The sequence below is a fragment of the Amyelois transitella genome, chromosome 11 (assembly GCF_032362555.1).
Source record: "Amyelois transitella isolate CPQ chromosome 11, ilAmyTran1.1, whole genome shotgun sequence".
Taxonomy (NCBI): Eukaryota; Metazoa; Arthropoda; class Insecta; order Lepidoptera; family Pyralidae; genus Amyelois; species Amyelois transitella.
Window position 1 is genome coordinate 8,991,113 of NC_083514.1, and position 19,628 is coordinate 9,010,740.

The 19,628-nt window shown below is 34.0% G+C and overlaps 2 protein-coding genes across 2 annotated transcripts in view; one reads left to right on the forward strand and one right to left on the reverse strand.

Moving 5' to 3' along the window:
• LOC106136687 (prolactin-releasing peptide receptor) overlaps positions 1–8,895 on the reverse strand; it is a 34,785-nt gene extending 25,890 nt beyond the window's left edge. Inside the window, exon 1 of the mRNA XM_013337313.2 lies at positions 8,758–8,895. The gene's annotated coding sequence lies outside the window, so the exon portion shown is untranslated. The remainder of the gene's footprint in view (positions 1–8,757) is intronic.
• Positions 1–19,628, forward strand: part of LOC106136704 (SUMO-activating enzyme subunit 2) — a 283,092-nt gene that overhangs the window by 81,013 nt on the left and 182,451 nt on the right. The window lies entirely within an intron of this gene.

The window sequence follows — 19,628 nt, forward strand, 5'->3', positions numbered from 1 at the left end:
CCGTGTGGTTCCCGGCACCAATAGAAGAAAGAATAGGACTACTCTATCTCTTTGGATGTCATTAAAGGCGACTAAGGGATAGGATTATAAACTTGGAATTCTTCTTTTGGCGACGGATTAGTAACCTGTCACTTTATATGAATCTCAATGCTAACAGTTAGTCAAACAGCTGAACGTGGCCTAACGTAGACTGTTAGCTCTGTCTACCCCGTAAGGGATATAGACGTGATTATATGTATGTATGAATTAATATGTTTAGTAGAGTTTTCCACAAAGAAACAGTCTTTAGTCAGGTTTTAGATAAACCGACAAACAATTTGTTTGTTTAGAAAGATTTGGGTTCTGGAAAGCTAGTCACTTAAGTCATACAATTTTATTCGTATATTCAAAATTAGGTCGGAGAACATTTTGAGCTCTTCCGTCCGGATAAAACATTTCAAAGACAGATAGACTGTAAAGTAAACGTACTGTCGTCTTATAAGTAGTCCTAATGTAACATCCCTTAACATGCTTAATACCAATGTAATTATGCTTTTGTTATTTGGTTCTGGTTATCCACCTGACCTGTGGACAAGTAACCTGTGCCTAAGAGTAGATTATCAGGTTATTATGGTAACCATTCATAAGCAACAATCTTGAAAACACTGATAGGCCACGTTCACCTGTTTGGCTTAATGATAGAAATGAGATTCAAATAGATACAGGTTACTAGCCCATCAGCTAAAATAAAAAAACCCAAGTTTATAAGCCAATCCGCTAGTCGCTTTTTACAATATAGAGGGAAGAAGATGAAGTGATCCTATTATTTTTTGTTTATGGCAATCATCTCCCATGACCTAAACTTCTAACCTATTTCATAATAAACCATAGTTGTTCCTTTAGTCGTTTATTACAACATTTACAAGGAAGAGATGGATGAGTTTTAAGCTAACGTACCGAGAACGATACTTCACTGAACTACTGTAATATCCCGCGATCCACTTAACATAATTTATTTAGGTATATCTCACATTAAAGAGAATAGTCTAGTGATTCCGACGTCCTGTAACTGAATACTAAATGTCTAGGCAATTAATGCAGGAAATTCTAATGCAAAATGGAAATACTCCGGTTTATGCAAATAATTCGGAATTAGGTATCGGACCGTGGCAAATTTGCTAAATTGTAATGCAACACTTACATGCTGTCATGACCACCAACAGCATGATAAGTTTTCATAAACTTTTTTTTTATTTCATTTCATAAACCTGTATGACTTGGCTCTCCTTTTAATCAGTTATTGGCAGATCTTCTTGTCACAATTTTAAAACTGTTATCACTTAATCGTTTTCATTAAACATCAACAACCGTACATACATATTTATCACGTCTATATAACTTGCGGAGTAGACAGAGCTTACAGTCTTGAAAAGACTGAAAGTCAAGCTAGCTGTATAAACAACCAACTCCACATACAATTTGGAACATTTTTTAACAGATGATGTCAATGACATAAACCGTTATCAACAACATAAGTGTCAGACATATACTGCATATATTATAGTATAGTGTATGATATACCTAAGTACCTACACTGAAAGACCATAGCAAACATTTGGCCAAAGCATTTAACATTATGCATTAGTTATCTAATCGCCCGCAGGGATCAATGTGCAATGAATAATTCGGTAAATGGCTCTTTGGCGAGAGAATGGATTACCCGGTAACATAACGTAATAACAAGACACACGAACACACTAATTTATTAACTACATACATACATATGGTCACGTCTATATCCCTTGCGGGGTAGGCAGAGCCAATAGCCTTGAAAAGACTGAATGGCCACGTTCAGCTATTTGGCTTAATGATAGAATTGAGATTCAAATAGTGACAGGTTGCTAGCCCATCGCCTAAAAAAGAATCCCAAGTTTGTAAGCCTATCCCTTAGTCGCCTTTTACGATATCCATGGGAAAGAGATGGAGTGGTCCTATTCTTTTTTTTATATTGGCGCCAGGAACCACACGGCACTAAATTATTATTACTATCTATTTGAAAATGGACTATTTCTGCTGCCCTATCTAAAACTAACACTTGGGTTAATTTCCCTTCGCGCGGAAATTTCTAAGAAATCTTCTCACCACCGACTTACAAATCAAATCATTTTTTATTTGCTTATACGAGCACAATAAGACATCGTTATACGCACAATAGAAGTACTATATTATTCCGATTTCTTTGTTTATATGTACCTACATCTGACTTACACGTAAGTAGTATTAATAGTTTTTTTGACTAAACCCCTTCAGCATCATAACGAGGTGAAATCTTTTATTGTATTTTCTCGTTCTAAAAAAACCCATGACCCGTTTTTGTTTAAAAGTATTTCCAACAATGTTTAGGTATTAAAAATGTTTACGAGAACGTCCTTCACATCCATTGCTATCCGGCATAAAAGCATTGTTTATTTGTTTGTTGGAAAACAAAGCGAGTTGCTGGCGGCCAAATGATTAATTACCGTTTTATTTAAAAATCGCTTTATTGGTGTTAAAACAATTTTTAGAGTTGCGTACCTAGTTTATTACTCGTCTGTCAGTTTGATTAAAGATGTATAGTTATGTATGTGTTAACAAAAATCTTATGATTATTTTTAGGTTACGCGATGTCGTTTTGAATCATGCATTCATTCATATATGGATTTTTTTGTACGTGGCTCAGGAGAGCTGTGTCACCTCGCCTTGATTAATGTATCTTTTAAACTATTTTATTTTAATTATTTTCTAGACCACTATGCCGTGTGGTTCCCCGCACCAATGAAAAAAGAATAGGAACACTCCATCTCTTTACCACGGATGTCGTAAAAAGGCGACTACGGGATGGGCTTATAAACATGGGATTCTTCTTTAGGCGATGGGCTAGCAACCTGTCACTATTTGAATCTCAATTCTATCATCAAGCCAAATAGCTGAACGTGGCCATTCAGTCTTTTCAAGACTGTTGGCTCTGTCTACCCCGCAAGGGATATAGACGTGACCATATGTATGTATGTCCATTCCGACCATTTCAGTAAGGACGGGGGATCAGATCAGGGATCAGAAGACCATAAATTAACACCGGATAATATTTTTGTTTGCTATTTTCTAAAGGTTGACTGGTAGAGGATGCTATTAGCATTAAGTTCACATATTGCAACATTGATACTCAATAAAGTTTTAAACAAATAAAATATATCAGAGTAGATCAGATTTAACAAAAGTAATAATAATAATGAAAAGTGGATCCGTTTGGGGGATCGGACCGGAATAACTCATGGAAAATGGCCCAGATATATCCTGAGCCCTGTGTAAAGTTTACAAGGTAGACAGAGCCATACCTCGAAAAGACTCGAAGGTCACGTTCAGCAAGGATGGCTAAATTATTAAGATTTAGACAGTGATAAAATACGTTTGCTAGGCTCAGACACAAATCAATGCCTAAATTATCCCTTTTAGTCAATTCTCTTTAACAGTTTCCAAAAGGTTGCTAGGAAGAGCTCGTAATGCGATTAGGCCTTTATCGCATTACCAAATCTAAGTTTACTGTTAATACTAATGTTATCTACTCAAGAATTTCTATATCTTGATGTGTAATGGAGGATTCCATTCACTCTTCAATTCATTCGTTCGTTAATAAACTAACATACATTTTCAGGTTCACCCTATTTTGTTACAAATTGTTAATAGATATAGTCACGTCTATATCCCTTGCGAAGTAGAGCCAACATTCTTGTAAAGACTGAAAGGCCTCGTTTAACTGAGAATTGAGATTCAAATAGTGACAAGTTGCTAACCCATCGCCGAAAAAAAAATCCCAAGTTTTTAAGCCTATGCCTTAGTCGCCTTTTACGACATCCATGAGAAAGAGATGGAGTGATCCAATTACATTTTTTTGTTAGTGCCGGAAACCACACGGCACTTGTTAATGAGTTTTTTTTTAAAACAATAATACAGTATCTACTGCATTCATGTTAATGTGTTGTGCAGTAGGTATTAACTCGTTCTGTGTGATTTTTCCCGTATAAATTTAGGTATTTAAGTTTATTTATTGTCATGAAAGAGTAAATAATCTTTGTATGTAATATGCTGTAAATTTATATATATTTAGTATAGTATATAGGTATGTTTATTTTATAAACATATAGAAAGTTTATTAAACATTATTTTACATCATTTATTATCACCCACACAAAGGTTATCTGTTTAACCCAATGATAGACTGTTAGGTAATGCTATAAGCATAAAGTCCGCCTATGGTACTTTACAAATTGTAATTGTTACAATAAAGAATAAATAAATAAATAATCAGTTGTACCCTTCACTCCACCATTACGCTTCAGGGCCTAAGATTTTTACTTAATTTCGCTTTATCACAAAAATAGAAATATATTCTCTTTAGTCGTTACCGCCGCGTGGGAACCACACGGCAGTTTAGAATAGGACCACTCCTTATCTTTCCCATGGATATCATATAAGGCGACTATAAGGGAAAGTCTAATAAACTTGGGATTCCTTTGGTAGGCGATGGGCTAGCAACCTGTCACTGTTTCAATCGCAATTCCATCATTAAACTATACAGCTGAACGTGGATTAGTTTGTTGATAGCCGTGTGGTTTCCGGCACCATTACAAAAAAGAATAGGACCACTCCATCTCTTTACCACGGATGTCGTAAAAGGCGACTAAGGAAAAGGCTTATAAACTTGGTATTCCTCTGTTAGGCGATGGGCTAGCAACCTGTCACTATTTGAATCTCAATTCTATGAAGCAAAGCCTAACAGCTGAGCGTGGGCTATCAGTCTTTTCAAGACTGGTGGCTCTGTCTACCCCGCTAGGGATATAGACGTGATCATATGTATGTATGTGGATTTGTGAGACTATCTTTAAAGTATAAATATGTATCATAGGAATCAGAGTATGGCTGTGAAGCATGGATAAGGTTTTCCTAGAAGCTGCTTACATAACGATAAGTAATATAGGGAATAGCGAGAAACTCTACAGTAGTAGAACGGTTCTATTCTCTTTGACACACGTTCCGGTTATAGCCGGAAATACCAGTTGTAAATTAAACTCACGTTTGTATACAGTGTATTGATGTTTGTATGTTGGCGAATATGTGGGCATTAGCCGTGTGGTTTCCAGAATAGAATAGTACAACTTCATACATACATACATATGGTCTATATCCCTTGTAGAGCCAAAAGACTGAATGGTCACATTCAGCTATTTGGCTTAATGATAGAATTGAGATTCAAATAGTGACAGGTTGCTAACCCATTGCCTAAAAAAAGAATCTCCAGTTTGTATTGACATCCATGGGAAAAAGATGGAGTGGTCCTATTCTTTTTTGTGTTGGTGCCGGAAACCACACGGCAACTTCTTCTCTTCTTTAAATGTCGTAGGAGGCGATTGAAATATGTAATCACAAGTCAAGTTGGCTTGATGTTTGGCACAGAGCTCATTATAAGATTGTATTTTTGATAAAAAATATATTAGTTTTACCAGAGCACGTTAAGTACTACCTATATTTAAGTTTAATGCTGTTATGACGACATCTCTATACTTCAATCTAAAAAAAAAATAATTTGACCCCACAGATGAGTACCAATTGGAGCATACTTACTCGTAGACTATCTCCCTGAGTTTTAAAATCTGTGAATTCCATCGGGCAATGTTCGGACAATTTAAGATGCCATTATTTCACTTATCACTATCTCTTAACGTAACAAACATGCTGCCTAGAGCGAATTTAGGAAGAAAATAGCTGAGAGCGTAACGATTCTGTACTAGAAAATAGCAAAAGTGCAGAGTAAAAGTCTCACGTAAATTTATTTCAATCAAAATAATTAAAAATTATTATCGGAGACATCAAAAATTTCACTTTTGTTTATTTGAAGAAATTTAAAAGTACTCAATTAAATTTCTCGTAAACTCCAATTTTAACTACCGAGGCAAAAATTAATACAGAGAAAAATGTTAAAAACAAATGTTTCAAAATTCTGACTAATTCATTTCTACAGTGCCTTAATGCCTTAATGACCGCTTTTCTCCGCAGAAGATGTCATTATAAAATATAGAATGAACATGAAATTACAATGAGAATAAGCAAGCACGTTACCTTCTATTCTTAACGTAGTTCATTTTTCGTTGATAACACATTAATCTCATAATACAGGCGATCTGTGATACCTTATCAGCGGGGGTTTAAGCGATATTTGGTTGCAAAGGTTTGTGTCAACAACTCTATGGTCGCCTGATAAAAATACCGCAAAGAACGTTTTTGTTAAGACAGATAGTCATATTGTCTTTCACTTATAAGCAATAACCTCTCGTACAGTCAGCAGAATAATTATAAAACAAAAAAGTAATTAGAAACACTAATGGAAATGAATGGGAATGAATAACGAACGTACCTTGATCGAATTGGGAACGTTCTGGTAAAAGGTCATGACTACTTTAAATCGACTAGTGTGCTTAAAAAGATTGATGCACTTTTATGAAGCAAATAATTCGGGGCTAGTGAAGTCTATGCTGATCTCTCTTGGAAAGATAGTAAATATATTAAAGGTGTGAAATGTGTAAAAAACAGTTTTCAATTAGCATAATGAAGAATTGTATTATGAAACACAAATATTCACTTAATGAAATATAAAAAAGGTAAATTATCATATATGTATAGTTTTTCACTAGAGAACCAATATACTATATTTCAGAAGCTTCCAATATTATGTTTGTACTTTCGCAGATCGGACCACATTTTTTGTTACATACATAGGTCACATACATATAAATGAGTGAATTAAATATTTCTTTCTCTCATAATAAAATTATGTCATGAAATCATCTCTGACTTGCCAGATTTTCCTCCTTTAGAATGTCACCAGGCTTCAATAACCTGAAATTGAGCAAGGATTTAAAGTAAATTTACCGCATAATCGAACTTCGGGAGGCACATTAACGCTAGATGTTAAAATTATTCTTGGATTCGTTATGGGTTACCTTAATAACTTTACTTTTTTTGTATACTCCTTGTAAAAACTAACCATTCTCCTTCCGTTATAAGGAGTCCGATGACAGTCAGACCACCATCTTGGAGAGTGTTAGGCAGGTCATCACAAAGAGACGACTTGACTTTCGTGACCACGATCAACAGGTGAACCCAACCCAGATTCTTAATTGCACAAGATTAAAATGATTGGTGATACGAGTATTAAGAACTGATAAAAAAACGTGTTAAGTTTTGTGTTTGTGATTATGCGTGCGAATTCTCAAGGTGATTGGACTATCTAGTTATGCGAGCGGACAAACAAACAAACATTGAAACTCACTTTTAAACATTTATAACAATTAGGTATTAGGTTAGAATATAAAATATGAAATATTTAATGCAAATAAGTATACAAAGTTCAACACTGAATGGCTTAGGAGAGATATTATCGTAAATATTTTTTGCACACTTTTCAAGGTTGTGTTGTCGTTTTATCTAATTTACAATAATAAATTATATTTAATAAGTCTTTTGTAAGTTTCTGGTAAAAGACGACTGAGGGATAGGCTTGTAAACTTGGGATTCTTCTTTAAGGCGATGGGCTAGCAATTTGTCACTATTTTAATCTCAATTCTAACATAAAGTCAAATAGCTAAATGTGGCCTTTCAGTCTTTTTGAGACTGTTGGCTTTGTCTACTCCGCAAGGCACATAAACGTGATATGTATGTATGTATCTCTCTTGTATTGATAACAAGATTTTATCAATTGACTGTGGAAGAAAATATTAACATTTTAAACTAAATCTTCCTTTGATATCGCTTTGATAACTTCATCTGGACAACTAGGGTGGTACACGCACACTCATAAAATCATTCTCACACTTTCCATAAAAAAAAATTAATATTAAACGCATGGTTATCTGTACTTCTTAGAGACGCAACGCAGAAATTTAATAGTCAGGTAGGCAGAAATTTACTCGTATTTTGATATAAACTCGAGCGAGGTAAATGTATTAATTAATGAGCTAAGTTACTGAAATTTTGGATAAAATGTTTTAATATTATTTTTAAGAGATTGTATCCAATATATAATATATGATTATAATTGTCTCTCCTTTGTAATTTATCCACATAAAATTATAAGGGACCAAGGAATGGTCAACAAATCGCTATGGGGGATTTATAATGCCAAAAAAGAGCCAAAATTTTTTTTTTTACATTTTCTGAAAGTATTTAAATTTCTTGCAACTATTTTATACAAAACCTGTTTGGTCCTAGATTAAGTGTTCAATGTGATCCTAGATAAAGTGTTGAAGGAAAAAAAAAATGGTGTACACATTTTTGTCTCCCATTCCTGTCACGGGCTAATACAGGGGTCCACATTTTTTTTTCTTTTTTTGGTGAAAATTTCAGTGTTTTTAAGCTACAAAGATTTAGTTATACCGCGGACAACAGATTGTGTAAAACATATCAAATCGCGTTATAATATTGTTTTTATTATTGTAGTTAATTTATCTTTCCGAATTTTTCTTTTTGCTGGACGAACGCAGAGATCGTGGCAAGTGGAAAGAGGTAGTCTCTGCCTACCCCTCCGGGAAAGAGGCGTGATTTTATGTATATATGGACGAACGCACTATATTCTAGGCATTCAGTTAACCACGTCACAATATATACTTTAAATCCCTATAAAATAGTATTCTACAAAATAAAAAAAATATATAACAAAACCATTAGTAAAAACCAATACCTACAAACCTTAGATGCAGGAAAATCGATGTTTGAAACATTACATTTTTCAAATATGTGGACTTCAAAATTAATTTATAACAATTGTTTCACTTTATCACTTTTTTCTAGTCTCAGTTTAATTTAATAAATAAAATGCAAAAAAGAAAAAACACGAATACACTTTCGCAAAACTGAAGAAATAATTTTTTTTAAATAACTTGCCAGAACTTTTTATTTTTTAAATAGTCTCATTTGTTTTCGAAATTGTTTTGAAAATGGAACAACTATGAGGGCGAGGAAGTTTTGTGTTTTTCGCGTAGTGGTTTCAGGGGCAAAAGCGTCGTGCGCATAGGATGCCGGCTGTTAACAGACTGAGCCGCGATCTACGTCCGAATATTCTTCGAAATTTCGCCCTGAAGACTGTACTCGTTCACTTCATTTATGAAAGCCGTCATCTTTTTTTTTTGTTGGTAACATCCTCATTATAGCTTACATAATTACTTTGTTATTGTAGTTGTTTTTGTAGTATTGTGTAGGCTTTTAGCTATGTTGTCTTGTGTAATAAGATAACTGTTTATTTTCGTCTTACATTGTATTAATTAACATAAATTGAAATATGTTTTCTTCAAAATGTTAGTTTATAGGTAGTTCATCGCACTACTTACTTACTACGTACTTTATACGGGTGCACTTTGTATTTTACTCCATCATTTTGGTCGGTATATTGACTGGCAGATATTAAGAAAAGGTCTATAGGTATATTCATATAATAGATAAAATATTTTTGCTTATATAAAAAAAGGAACATTTTCTTTGTTTCAATATTTAAATATAAGGTTTTTAGATGTAGAATAAATAAGGATATTAAATGAGGTTACCGTTTATTAAGCCAATTTGTGAAATTAATTTGGCTAGATTAAATTTAATAACTCAAACCGCAGTAATTCATTATCAGTTTTGTGAAAATATAGTGGTCAGTGGTTTTTTTTACTTTGCGGTTCTTATTGCTATATAATGTAAAATAGATCTCTGAGGTATCATCACGCCTCTTTCTCAGAAAGATAGACAGAGACAAAATCTTTTCACTTGCTACTATCCCTGCATACTTTATCTGTTGCATCGACATTCATAACTTCTTTTATACAAGCTAGCCGGTCAATGATACTCTTGACCTGAACTTTCACCAGGACGTCCCTAATTTGATCAAGGTACGTTCATTAAAGTTTTCCTCTTCCAACGTTATTTAGCAAGCAGGGCTTCGTAGCTAGATGTAGTCTCCGCCTATCCTAACGTAACCTAGCGTAAAGAATACATATGTTATTACATACATATATACATAAAATCACACCTCTTTCCCGGAGGGGTAGGCAGAGACTACCTCTTTCCACTTGCCACGATCTTTGCATATTTCCTTTGCTTCATCCACATATGTTATTATATTTTCTAAATATACTTATTCATAATTACGCATTCATCCTTTATCCTCTTATGGACTTTGAGTCTTAAAACGGCTAAATATCATTACTAGCTGTATGGCTTGATAATAGAATTGAGATTCAAATAGGTTGCTAGCTTGTCGCCTAAAAAATAATTTTAAGTTATCAATCCTTACCTTGGTTGTCTTGTACGATCACACGGGCAGAGAGGCAGCTAGCACACACTATATTTTTTTCTCGTAACCATACCGACATGGAAGCTTCTTTTTTTCCAAATTCTTTTCTATTTCGTGTCGATTTTGTTCATAAAGATGAGAAATCGAGCGTAAAGCCGCTAAGGAGAACAAATACGCCTTTAACCGCCATTTTGTACATATTTGTGCTGTTCGGGACTATTGCTTCGTCGTAAAAGGAGCTTTTGAATATCTCTTTTCGTCATATATTTTTTTCAAGATCAAGATCGTGTTGTTTCCGGCACTTTTAAAAAAGAACTTCCATATCTTTCTCATAGATTTCGCAAAAGGCAAGGATAGGCTTAAAAATCTATTATTAAAAATATTAGTTATTATTATTAGTTTAGTTAGTTATTAATTTTTATCAGGGTTCTTATATATCTACTAGATATATTTAATTTTTATATATTGTGAAATAAATAAAAAAAAAGTTAAAACAAGTTTTTAAACGAAGCGATTTCTGCCTGACCTCCATGACCCAGCAGAGGAACCTTACCCATATAGGTTCATGTTTACCATGCGAATTGCCTAAATGTGTCTTAGCACAAAGATTTCCCCCCTCAATGGATGTTACACATAGCCTTGATAAGTATTTTCCCTCATACCTCACCGACTTTCTATGTAAAATACTTATTTCCATCACTTTCTTATCCCTCACGGCGTATATAGAGCCATATGAGTCGAAAAGTCCCGAAGGTCATCAAAATTTTATTGAAATAGTTATTCGTCCGTTTGGAATAGTTATTTTGGGCATCATTGATGCCCTCAAGGATGAATAATTTTCCCCATTTTTTTTTTCACATTTTCCATTACTTCTTCGCTCCTAAAAGTTGCAGCGTGAAATTACATATATAGCCTAAAGCCTTCCTCGATAAATGGTCTATTCAACACAATAAGATTTTTCAATTCGAACCAGTAGTTCCTGAGATTAGCGCGTTCAAACAAACAAACTCTTCAGCTTTATTATATTAGTATAGATTTAAAAGATACGTTCTAATATGGAATTAACTTTCGCATACAAGTTATTCGGATGTAAGAATTCGATTATATTGCTGAGTATACGAAAATCGCGTTCAGATTGAGTCGATCAGAATAAGAATTGGATCATGGTACGTTCAGAATTTCATCTCGGAATTTTTAAATCCAACAAACCTGCTTGAAGGAATTTTACTTTGCATTTTCACCGCACCTATAGAGTTTCACAAAGTAGTTTTGGAAGAATATGAACTATTCCAACGCTGTTCTTTGACTATACTCGTATTTTCAAAGATATTGGCTATATTAAATTATTTTCTAATCTAATATTTTCTTGGTATTTCAAATTGACATCAAAAGCAACTAGTCACTATTTGAATTTCAATTCCTTCCTTAAGCCGAACAGCTGAACGTGGCCTTTCAGTCTTTTCAAGACTTTTGGCTCTGACTACCCTTCAAGGGATAAAGACGTGATGTTATGTATGTATGTACACCACATAAAGTGCGACGTCCTCTTTGAACACATCGTCATCAAAACATCGTCGAAAAATCTGCACATTCAGGCAACTGGATGTGTAACTATGATCAATTCATCCCATGATGGTTTGATTCCGCTGCAAAGGTTGCGGAGGTATGATGGGAGTCGCTTTGTGAATAAATCTGACTCACCCACTCCAAGATCTGTGGTCAAAGGCCTACCCCGGGTTTCTCTTCATAATGATGAGTTTGTCTTCGGCACTAAAGCCAGGAGGAAGAAAAATAATGTATTATTTACTAAACATATACAAAATTAAGCCTCTTTTCCGGAAGGGTAAGAAGAGATCTTAGACTTACCGATGAACTTGCATGAAAAGATGCAAGCTCATCATGGAATATCTATGATAGTTAATATCTACAGAATAGAGTACAAATTTACATATCCTGCGCCCTGGTGATAGTCGATTGAAGGATGATACTGCGGTGTCTTATACAAACAGCTGACTACAGTTACCGTAATGATCTGATTTTACGACTAACCAACAGTCTGGCAGTAAGATAATTTAACGAACCTTACCTACATTGTCAGTATAATAGCAAATTTATGAAGATGTAGGTTATGTTTGGTTTATACTCGAGTATTTTATGGGTTAAATGGTATTTAGCTCTCGGTATTATTGAGTTTTGAAAATAGGCAATTGTGAACCATCATTTGTTTCATCTAAATACGATTAACAAAGTTATTAAAATTGGTTTTCTGTCTTTATATTTATTTTACATATTTATATTGGAACTTACTTTGATTATAATAACGTATAGACAAGCAACCGAGCAATCTCATGAATTTGAATTTGATTCCGTTATCAATTCATAATTAGAAATAAAAACAAACTCTTTCTACTCATAATATTAGCATGAAACGTCGCCACAAAATCTTTTTTTTAAACCCCCCAACCTTTCCCTATCATTAACAAAACAACCAGATTTACAACCTATTTTGAAATCAGCAATAAATTATTCTAAATCCTCTAACACTTTATTATTTCAGCGTGTTTTCATAGCATTATGACGGGATATTTCATAAGAAAAGTGGCAATAAATAAGAATTAGACGCTAAATTAGTGGATATGGTATACGCAATCGCGCCGGTCATAAGGAATTGGCGGGTGGTCTTTTGATACCTCATTCTGCTGATCCTAAAGCGTAAAGTGGCGTTATGAGGTGGTTGGGCTAGGAAAATGAAAGCCTACTCTCAGATAATCTCAAGAGGTCAGTATATATATGTCTTACATGCTGGTCAGGGAGCGAAAGAAAATCTTAAAATGTGCAAGCCGCTTCTCTTCCGTATATCGCAAAAGTCGTCGATCAAGGCATAACAACGTATAACCGGTGCAACTATTCCTATCCTAGGGTTGGTTATGGTTTTCCTTAAGGTAACGGAGGTCAGACGTTAGTCGCTCTAGTCAGGGCATATATTTCCATAACATAATTATAATGTACGTCGACGTTTGAAGTCGACACGTGAGAATGCAATGGAAATATGCTTATGATAGTTCCCTAATGGTCGGCTAGACGCGCAGGATATCTTTAGAATCGGAATTATATGAGATAATTTACATTTACAGTGGAAAATGTAATCTCTGCCTATCCCTCCAAGAAAGAGATTTATGTATGACATTGAAACACTTGATAAATGAAAGAAATGGATGTCGTAAAGGGCGACTAAGGGATAGGCTTACAAACTTGGGATTCTTTTTTAGGCGATGGGAAGATCAATTCTATCATTAATCCAAATAGCTGAACGTGGTCATTCAGTCTATTCAAGACTGTTGACTCTGTCTACCCCGCAAGGGATATAGACGTGACCATATGTATGTTATGTATTAGGTATATTGTACGTGATTATAATTATATTGTATCGAACTTTTAAAATATTATATATTTGATTGATTGATATACTATTTGATTGAGTGAGTTATAATTTTTGATGTTTCTTATTAAATTATATACAAAACACAATATTTGTATATAATTTAATAAGAAACATGACTTTCGTTGTCTTGCGAAGGAGGTTAATCTGAAAAAGTCTAGTAATGGTAGGGATACAAATTATATAGAAAAAGCAGATTTCAGTGTCTTCATTTTTAATATTTAGGTCTATCAATCAACTTGGGCAGCATACACATTTTTTGTATGTATGTATGTTTGTAACGCGATAACTCTCGAACCGTTGGTCTGATCTTGTGATATTCACAATTTGTATCTTCGCGAGGTCTAAGTTCGCGGCGCACAACTAGTCATCCTACTACTATTATAAAGGCGAAAGTTTGTATGGATGTTTGTTACTCTTTCACGCAAAAACTACTGAACCGATTACCATGAAATTTGGTATGAAGGTAGCTGAAGACCCAGAATAACACAAAGGCTTTTTATCCCAGAGTTCCCGCGGGATTGATAGGGTTTCCATGCGGACGAAGTCGCGGGCGGCCTCTAGTAATAAATAAATTTGCACAAACTACGTTCAGAGTGTTTGTCCAGAGATGAACGGTAACTTTGCTTAAGTGCTTGTTAACAGCTTTCCTTTACAATTATCTACTTTGATAATGAAAAAAGTAATTTACATACTAGCTTGGCATATTAACAATTGTTTACAGTTTTAGCACAATTTAATAATGGTATTCTTTTGATTAATCTCACGTTAAATAATAAGAAATAATAGTTAAGAAAAAATGTGGTCATTATTTTCCAAATTTGACTATTAAATCATTTCCTAAAATGAGACAATAAAACACAGCTGTTACAATAACAAGCATATTTTTATTTAAAAAAAACACATTTATGATTTAATGTTTGATAAATGAAAAAGGAAATCAACACTATACCACACAAATAAATAAATAAAGATTTCTGAAGAAATCCTTCCATTGCAATGATATGATGGTCTTGGTAGGGGTCTACGTCGTAGAGAGTCTACGTCGTAGAGCATCTACGCCGTAGGGAATCTACGTTATTGTCACAAAAGTTTTTTATATAGCATTAATATTGAAAAAATTGTTCTATTTTATTATGAATAAATAATAAAACGCACTGTGTATATTTTGCCTTTTACCTTATGCACTGTGAAAACCGCGCCGGTCATGCATGGTTCTTTGACCTATGATGTGCCCAATTTCAAAATTATAATGCGTTTTAATTAGTTGGGTAATTATAAAAGTATTAATAAAACAGAACGGAAGTTTGAACAACAAAAATCATTTAATGTTATACATTCAGTCAGAAAAGTATCGGGAATGGATTATTTATTTATGGTTCCAAATTCAAATTTTTGTTTTTTTTGTTGTTGTTAGATTGGCACAACTGTTTTCCATTTTGGCGCGGAGTTTGAGTTGCATCTGTTGTTTACATTAAATACAGTGCTATTTTTAGTTATATCATATCTAGTGTGTATTGCTAATTTCATAATGGATAAAAACATCGAACAAAGAGTTTGTCTTAAATTTTGCATTGCCAATGGAATATCGTGTTCGGAGTCACTGAAAATGTTACAGAAGGCTTACGGTGAATCGACTTTATCAAAAACTCGTGCTTATGAGTGGTACAAAGCGTTCAAAAGCGGTCGAGATGTGATGGAAGATTTGGCTCGCTCTGGTAGGCCATCAACGTCTGCAACTGAAGTTAACATCGCAAAAGTGAAGGAAATAGTGACTGAAAATCCTCATTCAACTTTGAGAGAGATAGCCACCGAACTTTCTGTATCTCACAAGTCGATCCGTACCATTTTAACTAATAATTTGGGTATGAAACATGTTGCCGCTCGGCTAGTCCCAAAAGACCTGAATTTTTTTCAAAAACTCAATCGCATGAGAGTCGCTGAGGACATGCTAGAACGAGTCAATTCCGACCCAACATTCATGAAACGCATTGTTACTGGTGACGAGACGTGGGTTTACGAGTTTGACATGCAAACTAGTCAACAAGCTTCGGAGTGGCGCCTTCCAACTGAACCGAAACCGAAAAAACCACGCCAAAGTCGTTCAAAAGTCAAAGTCATGTTGACTGTTTTCTTTGACTATCGCGGTGTTGTGCACTCGGAATTCTTGCCGGAAGGTCAAACGGTAAATAAGGAATATTATTTGAGTGTTATGCGGCGTTTAAGAGAGCAAATCCGACGAAAAAGGCCAGATTTGTGGAAAGAAAATTCTTGGATTTTGCACCATGATAATGCACCTTCGCACAAGGCCATCATTGTGAACGAATTTTTAACCAAACACTCAACAAATACCATCGAGCAACCACCATATTCACCAGATATGGCTCCAGCCGACTTTTTTCTTTTTCTTAAACTCAAATTACCACTTCGTGGCACCCGTTTTCAATCGGTAGAAGATAAAAGAGAATTCGCTGCGAGAACTGACCTCAATTCCGGAAACAGCGTTTAAAAAATGTTTTGATGATTGGATTATTCGTTGGCGTAAGTGTATCGTTTCTAAAGGAGCATATTTTGAAGGTGATAAAATAAATTTGGATGAATAACAAACAGTTTGTGTATTATTGATCTTTTCCTGCTACTTTCTTGACAGAGTAGTACATTATCTTATCTGATTATATTTCTTTTAGTTAATATGCAAAAGTAGTATGGATGTACATATGTTTGATACTCTTTCTTACCGAATGGACTTAAATAAAACTTTGCATGAATACAGATTTCAAATACCAGATAGGCTTAAATAGGCACGCAAACAAAACTACAGTTGATTATTATTGATAAAATTATTAATAATATAAGTATAATTATTCATAATATAAATTTAATTCATTTTTATTTATTTATATTATATATATATTCTCCCTCTTCCTGAAGGCTTTAGGACGGGAATTTGTTAAGAAACCGATTTGGAGGTCGAGAAAATAAAACAAATTAATATATATTATGTACATTACAAGTGAACTTAAAACCTACAGCAAAATATGAATTTGGCAAAAAGCAAGACAGAGAGATAAATAGGAATTTTCTTTAAAAATGCACTTTTAATATAAACATTTTTGTTAAAAGAGTCTTTTATCGAAAAATACGAAAAGTCCACAATATAATCCTATCACGCCATGAATTTTAAAGCGACAAAAAAACGATCGCTTACATTCAGGCATTTTAGGAAAAAAATGTGCTTCAAATCACAATTACACTCCTGTTTATTTTTTAATTTGTGCATACTCAAACAATTTGAGGGATCCAGAACAATGGCCATTAGCACCCCAGAACTTGGTAAACGTTTTCATTTCCAGTTGCCAATTAATTCGCGTTTAATGGCCGTCGGGTTAGGCTGTAATCCTAACATTTATATTCACATTTACGTACAAATTTCACGAAGTGAAAGTTTCGACTAAATTATATGGTTTTATGAAAAATGTATGACCGAAAAAATTGTGAAAATGATTTGGAATACACTCCCCGCATCTCTCCTTCCCCGATACATATAACTTAGGGATTTTCAACCACCTTAGGTTCATTTTGCGTACCATCAGGCAAATTGAGGTCAAACACACTTAAATTTATTATAAAATAAAAATATGCTTAAATATTATTTGATCAGCTATATGACATAAAATTAATTAATTATTTCAAAGGAGATTTACGTTTATTTCGTGGCCACATCATAATTAAAATATATCACGACAATATATTTAACGTACGAAAATTAATAAAGCGACCTTATTTTTATATTATGACATCATTATATTGTCTGTTAGTGTAATGAAGTACTTTCACGGAAATTCTTGTTTCTTTTTTTATTTCAGTTTCGAAAACATTTTAAAAGCAAACTTGTTCTTCCGTAAATATTCTCATCGCCTCGCGAATCCGTTTTTATCGCGCGAATAACTAGTTTGTTGTTGAAATAGACTGGTTTAATACGAGAAAGTGACACAGCAAGTTCAATCAGAATGACTTAATGCATCGTTACATTAATTTAAAAAAAAAATCCCCTTATGAAATGTTAACACAGATATACTTATACAGCGTGTACTATAGAAGTCGAGTATGCAGGAACTATCGATAACCTCTTTGAGGTTTTAATTGGTCAGTTAGCGCGCCAACGTAGGACGGCGACGCGGAGAAATTTAATTAAGTATGTAGTTGCATAAGTAATTTCGATTTTAATTAAGTACCTACATTAATTATGATAAGAATAAGCAAATGAAGTTCCTCCATCTTTCTATTGTACACGGGTCGTATAATTTGCTTATAAGAGAATGCGAGTCTAAATGCAAATTTATAAGCATCTTGACTCGATGAGAAGAGAAATATTAAACAGCGAAATTAATTAAAAATATGTCACGCAAAATATCCCTTAACGATTTAAAATAAAAAACCTACCTATTTCTGCTACAAATATTCACACTTAAATACATGAAGCTACATACATGAAGTTGTTCCCATTGGCTTACTGAACAAAAATGCATACCTTCGCTTGTTGCCTCAACGACGCCACTTGACTTCACTGTTTGCTTTCGTACTATTCATAAAATGAAAAATCTTGCGCGCTATGCTGCGGGCGCTCATATCATACTGTTCAGTACACGAGTACCGGATAGCGATACGCTTCGGTGCAGACGCACCGGTAAGTGGCAATTACAAAACATGTTCTATTTCTATTATCTACTCGTATTATGTCATTTGCTATTTCACCCAGCCTTTGCATTGAAATGTTATTTGCGATATTTTTTTAATCAAAAGTTGATGAATAAGATTGATCTATCGCTTAGTTAGTGTAAGGATACTTCTAACTATATATATAAATAATAGCCCCGGCTTTGCACGGGTGCAAAATTATAAATGTTATTATACATAAAAACCTTCCTCTTGAATCACTCTACCTGTTACAAAAAACCGCATCAAAATCCGTTGCGTAATTTTAAAGATTTAAGCATACAGACAAACAGACTAAAATAGCGACTTTGTTTTATACTATGTAGTGATGGTGATAACTTTAGGTTCCGATAGCTATTTTTCATTCTAACCGTAGTAGGATTTAAAGGTAATCTTGACACATTCGGCCTCATTTACAATAACTAAAAGACATTTTATATTATGTTAATCCTACAAATGTTATAAATGCGAAAGTTTGTATGTCAGCATGGATGTTTGTTACTCTTTCACTCAAAAACTACTGAACCAATTACGATGAAATTTGGTATGTAGGTAGCTGAAGACCCAAAATAACATATAGGCTTTATCCCAGAGTTTCCGCGGGATTGATAGAGTTTCCATGCAGACGAAAGACGAAGTCGCGGGCGTCCGCTAGTTGGTAATAATTCACAAAAAAAGTCTTCGGGAAAATAAATAATTCTTAACCATTAACCACTTGGTGATAGTTCTTTTGAATTAGGTCCTTAAAATATGTTCGTTAATATTAACTGTTCAAACCTACGTCACAAGCAGTTATGACGCACATATGATACGTCGCCATGTTTTTTTTACTTTTATTCATTAATTGCATAAATAAAAAAAAATATTAGATGTAACTCACGTTATAACTTACCTGTGTAAAAATTATTTAGGCATTATAACCCGAGTTTAAGAGCACCGAAAACCATAAGAGCTTATATTAAGAGAGTTATGAATGTGGATGAAGCGAAAGAAGTATGCAGGGATCGTAGTCTCTGCCTCCCCACCGGAAAAAGGTGTAATTTTTATGTTAATATGTAACCTGTGATTTTACGCGTACTCGTAAATAATTTTGTTCTTTAAATTCGATAAAGTTAAACAAAAGGTAACATA